At 45.5% G+C, this 12,770-nt stretch overlaps 1 pseudogene; it reads left to right on the forward strand.

Moving 5' to 3' along the window:
* Window positions 1-2,482: 2,482 nt before the first annotated feature.
* Window positions 2,483-10,580, forward strand: LOC132501392 (protein FAM170A-like; annotated as a pseudogene).
* Window positions 10,581-12,770: the final 2,190 nt, after the last annotated feature.

Genomic DNA, 12,770 nt, shown 5'->3' on the forward strand with positions numbered 1-12,770 from the left:
AAAGTGAATAAAATGTATCAGAAGTTGCTGAGACTATGGTAAGCAGCATGATTATCAAATTATGAATTGGCTGCACTGGCATTCTAGGGGGGCACTAGGAAGGGGAAGCAGATGTTCATGAGATGACAGTAGCAGGTGGAAAGTTGTTTCAGGGGAAGATCAGTCTTGCAGAGGGTGTATCAGAGGAGGGCAAGTGTGAGCAAGCAAGGAAATACTAAGTGTATATGGTTCCTTCACTGAGTGCACCCAGCCCCGTGGTCAGCCTTGAGAACAAGCAGGACTTCAGGTACTGGAGCTACATTTCAGTCGTCAAGACTTGAGAAGACACCCTTAACTCAGGTCTTCTCTTCAAACTCCATCTTTCCTTCTTGACCTTCATTTGGCCTCTACCCTTACCCTCAAGCTGTGGACTGAGGCCACAGAGCAAGATGGGTCACTAGTGTCCTCCATCCCCTGGCGACTGTGGTTCACATCAGTGGAGTACCAAAGGCAATAACCAAGTAACAGACACAAGAGTGTATGAAGAAGAAGAGATTCTGGTAAGGCTTTCTGTGACAGTGTGGGCCAAGTCGGCTCTATATGGCTGGTATCACGTGAATTATGAGCAGCCTTAGGGGAGAAGTTCTCAGAAGGCAGAGCCTGGCTCTCTAGAGGCTCTGCGTGCTCACAGCCCACTCCAAGACCTCAGTTGCAGCTTCGGCCCCCGATCTCTCTCCCTCTGCCTACTCACAGTTTTTGAAGTCTTCTTTCCTCCACATTTCTCTTGAGAGGTGGAGGAGGAAGATGAGGTTCAGGCCAGCCCAGACTCCCCTGGGATCCCAGCAGGATGCCTATCATTAACCTCCCACCTTCTAGGAAGCTCCTAAGATCTCCACACATGGGGGAGTTTTCATTTCATCAGTGCTTCAAATTGCTGGCTGGAGATGGCCTGTTGAAAGGTGGCTAAAAGCAAGTAGGAACCTTCGGGCAGCCTGGCCCTTCTCGACTGTCAGACATCTTCAGGGATATTCTAGGAAACATTGCTTGTTCTACAGAAGGGAGGGAAAGAATCCAATTGTCCAATAATGCTTGAATGGAAAATAAATGATGCTATACGAATGTGATGAAATAATATCAAACAGTCAAAAATAAAAGACCTAGAACTATATAGACTTATGTGAATAAATCTTGAAAACATAATATTGATTGAAAGAAAATAAGATAAAGAATCTTAGATTGTGATAACAGGTATGTAAGTATTTAAATATTTAAATCAATTCAACATATTGCTCCTATATATATAGATGCAAGAAAATAAACTTTATCCAATGAACACATTATTTACATTTAATATGTTCATTTATCTAGGAAACCCAAAAGAACCCACAGATAAACTAGCAGGAACTAATAAGACGGTTCAACAAGGCACACACATACAAGATCAATAAATTTTAAAAGTCAATCACGCTCCTCTATACTGGCGATAGCAAATTAGAAACTGTAAAAGAAAATAAGAAAAAAAGAAGATCTAAAAATTGTCACAAGAGCCATATAAATTATTTAGAACTAAGCATACGTAAAAGTAAATAAAACTGACAAACTGACTACGACCACTGAAACTCCGCCCAAGCCAAGGATTAGAAAACGACTGTTCTTACTTTATGAGAACAGGCCCTCTTCCTAAGTAGCAGATCAGTACGTGAGAGTGAATCAAAGAAACACAGCATTTGAAAAGTCAACTAGGCAAAGCCTCTCGATCGCACAGACAGAAGATGAAGCCCAGACAGGTTGAGTTACTTGGTAAAGGGCCCAATGTCCTGACTCAAAGACTAGTATTTTTCACTCATTCGTAAGACACAATCAAATTCAGTACCTTGGAAAGAGATGGGGAAAAAACGAAGAAATCAATTATATAGTTCCTCATCTTTAAGTACAGAAATAGCCGTGACAAAATTACACGTATTGAGGGAAAATTGAAGTGCAGAGTTTAAAATGTCAATAATCCAAAGGGAAACTGGAGACCATTTAAAATATTCATATTAAATCTCTATATAAAAGATATGAAAAGATCTCCAATCAAAATGTTCATTTTATAGTAGATATGGTATGATACAACTTATAATAGATATGGTATGAACCTTTCCCTTTCACGGGAAAGCTTCGGCTGGGAAACAGGAATTGTTCTTGAAAACGGGGCCTGTGCTATTGCAGAGACTGTGCTGAACTTGGTCCACGGAATGCTGTGATGTCATCATTGAGGTCACAGAATCCTGCTGTGCGCCTGGCAACCTTGTAAACTTAACAGCCCTGGTGAGCACTAGGCAGTACTACTGGTTCACTAAGTGGTACAAGTTTTTCAGCCATTTAGGAGACTTGACTATTTTTGTTTGTATTGAATCATTTCAATGGATTGCCCAAGAGCCAACAAGGGCCAACCTGTAGGGAAGAGGAGGAGTTGGACATCTCTTGAGGCATCTTCTAAGGGAGACTTCTAATTGGTACCATGAAACGGCGACAAAAGAGGAAACATCTGGAAAATGAAGAGTCCCAGGAAACTGCCGAGAACGGAGGAGGTATGTGGGGGGCAACTTGCTGGGGCACATGGGTTTCTGCCAAACTAAACCTTCTCTAGGATGGGGGGGACTGAGAACGTGTCACCTGTGAAGCAGGGAGCGAGAGACCTCCTCTCACTGATGCTGCCGTATCCATCCGGAGGGTCCCTGTGATGTGAGACACAAAACGGCCAGATGCCCCTGGGAGATGGGAGGTCAGCTCCGCTGGTCTGGGGACTCTGTCCTGAGGCTGCCGGGCCTGGAGCTTTGTCGCACTCACAGCAGGCTGCATCCTGCTTGCACAGACCTAGAGGTGCAGCTTTTCTCAGTCCCCGATTTCTCTCTTATGCTCTTGGATCTTTCCCTGGGGTCATGAGGTGGGGGATGTGAAGGATGCAAGGATGCTGAGAGAGACCCATGAGTTGCTTGGCCTCTTTTACCAAAGTGGAAAGAGAAGCCCCATGAGTTGAAGGCCCTGTTGAAAAATATCTTGACAAGTGGAATGCACTTCGAAAGAAGATTTGTTTGTCCAGGGATGGTGTCATATTGAAAGCAAGGAGGTTTTATTCCTTCAACAGGAAGAATTTCCCAAAGGAGATCAAGGGAAGGGAAGGGTTTTCCAGAGACTGAGACCGCGTGGGCAGGGGTGAGAAATGGCCTCAGGGTCCTGCGGGGAGCTCTGAGAGCCACGGGCCACGGGGTGCCTGCGTGCATTAAATGTAGGCGAGTAGCTTGCCCTGGGAGAGGGGTGGTCACCCCAGAGCTCCAGCTAGAGGCCTCTGCCCCAGATTAGAGCCCAGTAGCTCCTACCAGGCCCAGGGCCCTGTAGACTGTAGGATGGGCCCTGGGAATGGAGCTCTAGACAGCAGGCAGATTTTCAGGCAGTGGCTGGGACAGGCTGGGGAAGGCAATGACTGCCCCTGACCATTCAGAATATTTTGCTCTAAGTTCCTGTGTGTGTGTGTGTGTGTGACTGTGTGTGCGTGTGTGTTTGTGGTAGTGCAGAGATGAGCAGGATGAATGGGGGTAGAGTGCTTATCAGATATAAAGTCTGCGTGGTAAAGTTCTTGTCACCCTGCCTGGACCTGGCTGACACTCGGTGTACGTAAGAGTGTATACAGAATTCTTGTTAGGGGTGTTTTATGAGACAGTAACTCATACACCCATGTACACTCTGATACAGCAAAAATATCACACTCCCCACATATAACTTCCTTAGTAAACCACACACAGCACATGGAGGTATATACACGCATCCCTCCTGTACTACGTTCTCATACAACCCACCTGTACCACAATCCTGTCTTCCAACACCAAACACAGGAGATGAAATATGTATATAGACACACACACTATATACATAGGACACACACACACACACACACACACTATATATATATGTATCTCCTCAACTCTCGCACAAACACAGCTAACTTCAGCCATCGCTAAATACCTCTATAAGAACCAGTCACGAGTCATACACACCACACTTATAACACATTCTTGAGTAATGCCAGACCCGCTTTCTACAAACCACAGTAAACCACAGTCTCACTAACCCATGTCAGGGTTGCCAGAGAAAATATGGGCTATCCAGTTCAATTTGAATTCCAGATAAACAACAAGTAATTTTTCAGTATCAGTATGTCCCACATATTGTATGGGCCATACTCACACTAAAACTAAGTCAGGCCAAATACTGCATGGGAATACTTACACTAAAAAATTATTCTGGGTTTATCTGAAACTGAAATTTAACTGGGTGCCCTGTATTTTTCTTCCCTTAGTCTGGCAACCCTTATATACTTACCACCAGCTCAGGTTTTATATATTTATTGTATTTTTGTTTAGTCTGTGTCTTCCACTACTAGAATGTGCAGCATTACCAGAGACTAGAACAATGGAAGAGTGCCAGATACACAGGAGTAGCTGCTTACTCAATCTTGGTGAATGAATGAATGAACACACACCATAAATACAAGCCACACCATGTAATGAGGAAAAGTTACATGTCCCAGAATTCCTGACTTGTGAACAGAAACCATGCACACAAAGGCCACAGACACAGATAAGACACATCTGCACTGTTCTCCCCATGCCAACCCCACACTTACCACAGACTTAACTGATACACATCACTCACTCTTCCCACATACTCACAGTCACCAACGAGGCCTATAGTACCAACAAGACAGTGACAGAGTAAGTACTGATTGGAATTAAATACTGGAGGATCCACTGGGAACCACACTCTCATCTGTGTGTATTCACTGCACCTGACACGTGTCACACACTCAGTAAGTATTTGTGGACAGAGGACTGATGAACCCACCCTGAGCCTTTCATTCCTCCCTCAGGAATCTCGAAGTCACAAGAGGATCCCCCTCGGCTTGGATCCACTGTGGTGGCCCAAGGCTGCAGCCCAGGGGCAGGGGAGGTCTCCTCTGCCCCTAAACACTTCTCCTGTGCTTCTTCTCCGCGCAAGCTCATTCACGCCGGTAAGGGCGCGGGGCTCCTCAGGTGAGGGGGTGCTTGGCTGTGAGGCAGGAGGCACACAGATCCCAGCGAGGCTGAGAGGAAACCCAGGGTCATCAGAGGTGATGAGGGCTCTGTGGAAGAGCCTGGGCAGGATGGCTGAGCTGTTCCGAGGGCGTGGATCCCAGCTGAGTCAGGGGTGGGGGGCGGGTGTGAATCCTGGTACTACCATGGTGGGGAAGTCCAGGAGCAGGGGCCGGAAAGGTCTGGGCTTGAGGTGGAGGGAAGAGGGACCAGATTAAGCATCTTCAGAGGAAAATGTAGGGTTTCTCTTTGCCTTTGCTTCCAGAGAAGGACAGAGTTCTGCATCATATACCTCCAGCCTGAGAGCAGTACCATCCAGCTCAGGTCCACACAGCTCACACACACATGCGCCCTCCAGGCACAGCCCTTCTCAGTGCACACATGAACCCTAAGCACGTGATCCACAGTACTCTCCTCCTGCACCACAGCCCCATTCCACAAGGAATGCACCACTGATATTCCCAAACTCACACTCCTCGTCATACACGCATGCAGCCGCATCCCTCACATACCACAGTCCTCACCACTGTACTCCAGACCCGTGTATACAGACACTGCTCCAGTATCCCCCAACCCGCAGATGAAAAGCGCACAGATGACACCAGATACACCACTGCCTCCTACGGCCAACAGACACCAAGCTCACGACATAGCTACGTTATGCAAACGTCCCTCTCTCGTCTACCACACCTGCTCCCTCAGCTTCCGGCATGGCCCATGCATGTTATTATGTTTTTAATTTCCTTTTTCAGGAATCCGGAGATCACATCGAGACACTGCCCAGCCTACCGCACCCCTAGCCCAGGTTCAGGAAAAAGGGGAGACCGCTCCCCCATTACACTGTGTCTCCTCCTCACCCTCTTCACCCTGTAAGAACGATCTGCACCCAGATAAAGAGGAAAGGGGCATGAAAATATACTACATGCAGGTACAAGTGAATAAGGGTGTAGCTGTCTCCTGGAAGACAAAGAAACCCTTGGAGTTGCCTGAAAAGCAGCTGAGGATAGAAGAAGTGACCCTTCCTGAGGATGCGTGCACAGTAGGCACGTGCCCCTCTGATGTGTCCACCGAAAACCTCCTGTCTGACAGTGAGCCCGCTGGGGAGGAGAAAGAGTATGAGGAAAGGGCAGAGCCAGGCAGCCCATCAGGGTCACCTGCCGTCGAGGAGAGACCCAGGGCCAAGACACCGGACTGGATGGTGACCATGGAGACCGGCTTCAGGTGCATTGCCTGCTGCCGGGTCTTCCCCACCTTGGAGATCCTTCAGCAGCACGTGAAGGGCGGCGTCCTGGAGGGCTTCAGCTGCCGTGTCTTTCATCTCACCATGGCCCAGCTGATGGGCAATGTGGAATCCGAGATCACCCCGAGGAGGACGAGGAGGACGAGGAGGACGAGGAGGAGGAGGAGGACGAGGAGGAGGAGGTAGAAGGTCCCATCCCGAAGAGACCCCGCAGGCAGGCTCTTTTCTCTCCTTTGAGTTGCAAACAGCAACTGAGATTCATGGGACAGAAGATCCTGGAAGACGGTGTGGCCGTCCCTTGGAAGAGGTAAGGCTTGAGGCTGGCAGTCTTCTGAGCCTATGTCACGAGGGCCCAGAGGAGTCTAAGGGAAGGGGCCGCACACATGTGCTGGTTGACCTAATGGCTCTGCAGTGGCATCCGATGGGACACACCCAGCACTACCAAAGGCGTTGACCTCTGTTGACGTCAACAAGAAGGTGGAGCCTTTTCCTAGGAGTTTTCTCAGGGTCTGCACGATGGACCTCAACTCTTAGATGATGTACTGCCAGCAGCTCCTTCTCGGCAGAGAGAGCCAGGAGTGGTCTCAAGAGAGGACAGGGGCCCTTGCAGGACCAGAACTTTGAGGTCTGAGAGCCTTGGGCCTGAGCCGAGATCTCACCCGGACCACTGGACCTAGCCTTCTGTGACAAAGGGGAATATGAAAGAGAGTCACGTGGAAATGAGGTCCCCCGAGATATGGAAATGTTCCAGAACCTCCGTTGCGTGGTCGTTGATCTGGAGCCAAGCTCCCTGTGGTGTGTGTGGCTCTGAGCTTTAAGGCGACGCTGGAGGGTAACCCTGACCAGCAGAGCTTGGAGTGCTGCTTGTCTCTTCCTGTTCCACCTCATTTGCTTTATCCCTTCCAGGGAGAAGAAAGGACCCTCGGGATAGTTGGTAGTAAACCAGGGTATATCCTCCCTCAAGGGGACCCGGCCTGCCCTTCATTCAAGATGCTCTGGAAATGGGAACTGACTCATGTTATCGAATTGGCTGAGGGAGCACAACTCCCATGTTGATTCCGGTCAGACATGTTCATCAGACCTAGAGCTTTTCTCCTGATTCAAATCAAGTAGGCTATTAGTAGACTTCCCATTTATTTCAGCCCTAGAGATAGCACATGAGCAAATATAAAAAATCTCTGTGTATCAAAGCATTCTAATGAGCCCTTTCATTTTGCTGTTCATTGTGAAAAACACGCTCACTTTATCTCTGCCAATGAAGTGTTTCCACTTGACCGATGATGCCCCACGATCCCATTAGCCTCACGGAATTTAGGGAGTCCATTATGATGACATAATTTCCCTCTCATTCCTGGCCTGCAGAGAAGAGCAGCTACAGAGCATTCCAAGACTGCTAACGCTCCCCTCACCAATACGTTTCTTAAACCTCTGGCAAAGGAAGTGTCCTCTGAGCCCTCCCAGGGCACATAGGGGGTTTGGGTGAGCAGATCTTATGTGATAAATCCACTCCAGTGGTCTGGCATTCCTATGCCTTTGTAAACCTTCTACAGTGGTGGTTCTCAGCTGGGGACACTTTTGGTCCCCCCTCCCAGGAAATATGTGGCAGTGTCTTGAGACTTTTTTTTTTTTTTTTTTTTGAGGTACGCGGGCCTCTCACTCTTGTGGCCTCTCCCGTTGTGGAGCACAAGCTCCGGACGCACAGGCTCAGTGGCCGTGGCTCACGGGCCTAGCCGCTCCACGGCATGTGGGATCTTCCCGGGCCCTGGCACGAACCCATGTCCCCTGCATCGGCAGGCGGACTCTCAACCACTGCGCCACCAGGGAAGCCCCTTGAGACTTTTTTCTTTAAGGAGCTGTGTTATGAATGAGCCCCACGTGGCTGGTGCACACGGATGTATCAAGGCACTTTTTTTTTTTTTTTTTGCGGTACGCGGGCCTCTCACTGTTGTGGCCTCTCCCGTTGCTGAGCACAGGCTCCGGACGCGCAGGCTCAGCGGCCATGGCTCACGGGCCCAGCTGCCCCGTGGCATGTGGGATCTTCCCGGACCGGGGCACAAACCCGTGTCCCCTGCATCGGCAGGCGGACTCTCAATCACTGCGCCACCAGGGAAGCCCTCAAGGCACTTTTTATTGTTACAACTAGGGTGGCAGGGAAGAGTATGTGCCACTGACCCATCTTACATTGCACAGGACAGCTCCCAACAACAAAGAGCTATCCAGTTCAAAATGTCAGTCATGCCAACGTCAAGAAATTTTGCTACAACATACTTAGCAAGTCCTGGCATTTTGACTTTAGCATACGCTAACTTTGGGTACAGGTTTCAGTCATTTGAGCAAACTGTTGAAGGCATTCCCAGGTAGCCAAGCTAACACGCTGAGTCTGGAATGGGTGTTGAATGCACTCGTATCAACAAATCCAGCCTAACCCAATATTACATTACTCCCACCTGCTTCAATACCTACAAAATCCACACACATTATTTCTCAGGTTTCTATTGATATAAATTATAAAATTCCTTATTTTAGCAGATAGTGTCTCCTCATGGTCATCCTTTATACCCGGTGGGTACCCACCCCTTCCCTGCTCCCGTCCCCATTTCAAGGACTCTAGTCTGATTACTAGGTCTGGAAAAACGAGAGGTAGTGGAGGCAAGTCTTGAGGATCCACAGACCCCTGCAAGGAAACTATCTCAGAGTAGAGGCAGACTTCCTTCTAATAGCACAGCAGGCTCAACTAAGAGGTCACAGGTCAGAGGTCACAGGCCTCAGCTTTGTTGGAATCTGCCCATATATTTCCACCTCAAATTTCCAGGATTCTACTCCTTCCCACTGATGCCCTATGACATAAGACAATCTACAAGGTTGTGAATCAATGTGTTGTCATTCAGCCACTGACTGGATTTGACTTTGGATCCCCTTAAAAAAATAAATAAATAAAAAGGAAGGAAAGAAAGATAGAAATGCTGATTATAACAAGTCCCCCAAAGTGTTGCTATGTAGCCAAGCTCAAAGCTAAGACAGAAAATCCCCAACGGTAAAAATAGATTTCGAGCTCAAGCTATCAACTGGGAGTTGAAACTGAAGGCCCTACAAAGGCCAATGGAACTGGATACAAAGCTAAAGATTTAGTCTTTAGCATAGATGGGAGTCAAGGTTAGAGGAAGCCATGCACTGGGAGTGAGTTGTGAACTACTCAACACTAAGAATGGAAGAGCAGTTCTTTCATTGAATGTGAAGAAAGAAACAGGTAGTCCCTAGTTGCTACCACTGTCTTTGAACCAAACTAAAGAACGAGGTCAACCAGAAGGGCAGATATGAGAATCAAAAAGGAAACCTCTCTGGAATCCTCACTGAACCAAGTCTAAGTTCTGCTCTACTTGTGGTCTTTCACTTACAGAGACAAACCTTTTGGGCTTACCACAGGGATCAACAGACTTTTTCTCTGAAGGGCCAGAAAGTAAATATTTTAGGTTTTGTGGGCCATCAGTGCTCGTCACAACCACTGAACACTGTCAGTCAGCACAATGGAAAACACTCAAAGATGGTAAATAAATGGATGGGCCAATAAAGAGCTTTTATGTTCCAATAAAGCTTTAAAGGCAATGAGCCAGGTTGGGCTCACAGGAGGTAGTTTTCCAGCCCTTGACTTAACTCACTAAACTACAAATTACCTTGAGAGTTGGTGGTTTGATATCTACCAAACCAAACCAAACAAGAGAGCCCTAGGATTTCTGACATCTAATGCAATGCAATTTGAGGTAGCATGGACTTTACCTACACATGTGAAGGTGTGGTCTAGGAAACCAATCTTGGAAACCTGCCTCTCACATTAAATACATCTTTTGCTGAGTAAAGCCCTTTAACCAAGTAAGTGTTAAACATCAGTGAAATGACTAAGAAGTAGGAAATGGTATGCAAACCTCCTCCTTAACAACTTGTTCCCATCATTCTAGGTTTCTTCCCTATGCACATTTTTCCTTAGGGAATCGTTGATAAATTTTACCTCTAAAACTTACCTATTTCCACTCTCTATCTTCAGGATTTGCCCAATCACTGTTACTTTGTAAACAATTTTAAAAAGTTTTTTGGGGGGTAAATTCCTTTTTTCCCACAGCTAATGGTTCTCTGTGTCATAGTGTCTGGAACGACCCAGCTACTTCTCCAGTCAGACCAAGCACTTGAAAGGACAAGCCGGTACCCCGAGCTATCCATCCATTCACCCAGTAAGGAAGCCTGATGAGGAGAACTAGGATGTGTAAATTTCTACTGTTGGAATTAAAACAGAATATTCTGGGCTGCATGGATTTATCCTAAACTTCAAATGCATTAATTATAAATATACCGTTACACTGACTAATATTCTGTATCTTTGAATAACCATATACATTTTTTCTTTTTATAACTGATTTCTAGAGGTCTATTCCTTAATTTTGACCATATATATGTATACCTCATGATGATAGGATTTCTTACTGTGAGGGATTAATACGTTCTTAGTAATTTTTAATATTATATTTTACATTACTTTACTACCTATGTTACTATAAAAATAACAGTATTTTACTGGAAAATTGATGCTCAATGAAAAATTTTAAATATGGAAGTTAAATGTGGAAAAAATCCCTGAAAATCTTGCCACTGTTTACATAAGGGTGAATATCCCTTTACAGATGATAGGATGCATTAACACACACACGTACATGTTTGATTAAGGTATGTGATGTACCTACCTAAAATACATTAAACTGTTACATGCTTCTGTCATTAAGTTTAAGCCATCATTTTAACAGACCTGTTATTATATAAGTATCTTAAAATATAAAGACATTCCTATTGAATATTTCACTTTTACAAAATTTAGTAACATTGACATGCTACTCACCTTTTCTATTTGAATTTTCTAATTATAAGGTCCTATTCTGTGATTTCTATATCAAAGGGACGCACGTTCTATGCTTTGATATGTACTCAGCAACTTCACTTTGAAAATCAATTTTTCAATCCACCGCTAGGAAAAAGTGTGCAAGTCAGTCATTGAATAAATGTTTGATGAAATTACCAAATTTCAACAAATAATTTTTTTCTTTTTATCTCAGGCCAGAGAGGAGTAAGGAGATAGAGAACTTGACAAAAGTAATCTACTTCAAACAGCCTCTTTTTTCTACTTAAGAAGTCTTGATGAAAGTAATGCTAAAACCCTTGGGAGACAATCACATCAAAACCTAGACGGAAATGTGGTGAAGAAGAAACCAATGATCAGTTCATTTACTAAGAAATGTTTGTCCTCTGTCACTGTCATTAGTAACTCTTTCTGACACTTAAACCTCTGCCTTGACATTCTTGAAAAAAGGGTCAACAGTATGTTTTCTGTATTGCAAGATGAACAATCCATTTTCAGTAAGTCTATACTGTCACAAAAAATAACCAAATTTGTACTGTATAAGATTCACAGAATATTAGATAGACAAAGTCCAAGATAAGATCCAACTTGAAGCGAGGCTGGGGGGAGACAAATGGGGCTCATCATAACAGGACGATGCCACATTAATATTACAAATTGCAATACTGAGTGGTTTTCTAACACTTCAAATTTTTGTCTCCCTGAATTACTTTTAAGGCCAGATTTAAGTTAACTGCTCTGAATACAAATTTTTATGAAATTTTGGAGGGGATTGCAACATAATTTTCAAAAAGTTTTTCCTCATTCATTAACTGAACAAATATCGAGCACCTACAAAGTAGCTGACAATGTTCAGACTGTAGATTCAGAACAAACGTCGCTGCATTCGTGGAATTTACATTGTAATGGGCATAAATTTTGGTATGTTCATCATACTTTTGTACAAGGCCTGCTAAAACTCACACTAAGGCTTCTCCCCTAATATTTAATAGAGGTCAAAGTTCAAATTTACTACACCATTTACCAGAGTTCTCTGCCGTGTGGCCTCCTGACTACTGGGACATGTTGAGCTATGGCTGAAACACCGACTTTAATGAAACAAATGATTTTTTTTTCTTTTGAACTTGATGACTGGAAGAATTCACATGACACCTGAGTTGTTTTTGTTTTTGTTTTAATCATTTTATGGAACTTTTTTCGTGTGTGGGCTCTCTGATGGTCTTACCACTCCTATCACTTTTTTTTTTTTTTTTTTTTTTTTTTTTTGTGGTACGCGGGCCTCTCACTGTTGTGGCCTCTCCCATTGCGGAGCACAGGCTCCGGACGCGCAGGCTCAGCGGCCATGGCTCACGGGCCCAGCCGCTCCGCGGCACGTGGGATCTTCCCGGACCGGGGCAGGAACCCGTGTCCCCTGCATTGGCAGGCGGACTCTCAACCACTGCGCCACCAGGGAAGCCCTCCTATCACTTTTATAGGATTTATCAGCAGCATGGATTCTGTGATGAACTGTTAGATTGGAGCGCCAACTGAAGCTCTTACC

This window comes from Mesoplodon densirostris, chromosome 14 (genome assembly GCF_025265405.1).
Source record: "Mesoplodon densirostris isolate mMesDen1 chromosome 14, mMesDen1 primary haplotype, whole genome shotgun sequence".
Classification (NCBI taxonomy): domain Eukaryota; kingdom Metazoa; phylum Chordata; class Mammalia; order Artiodactyla; family Ziphiidae; genus Mesoplodon; species Mesoplodon densirostris.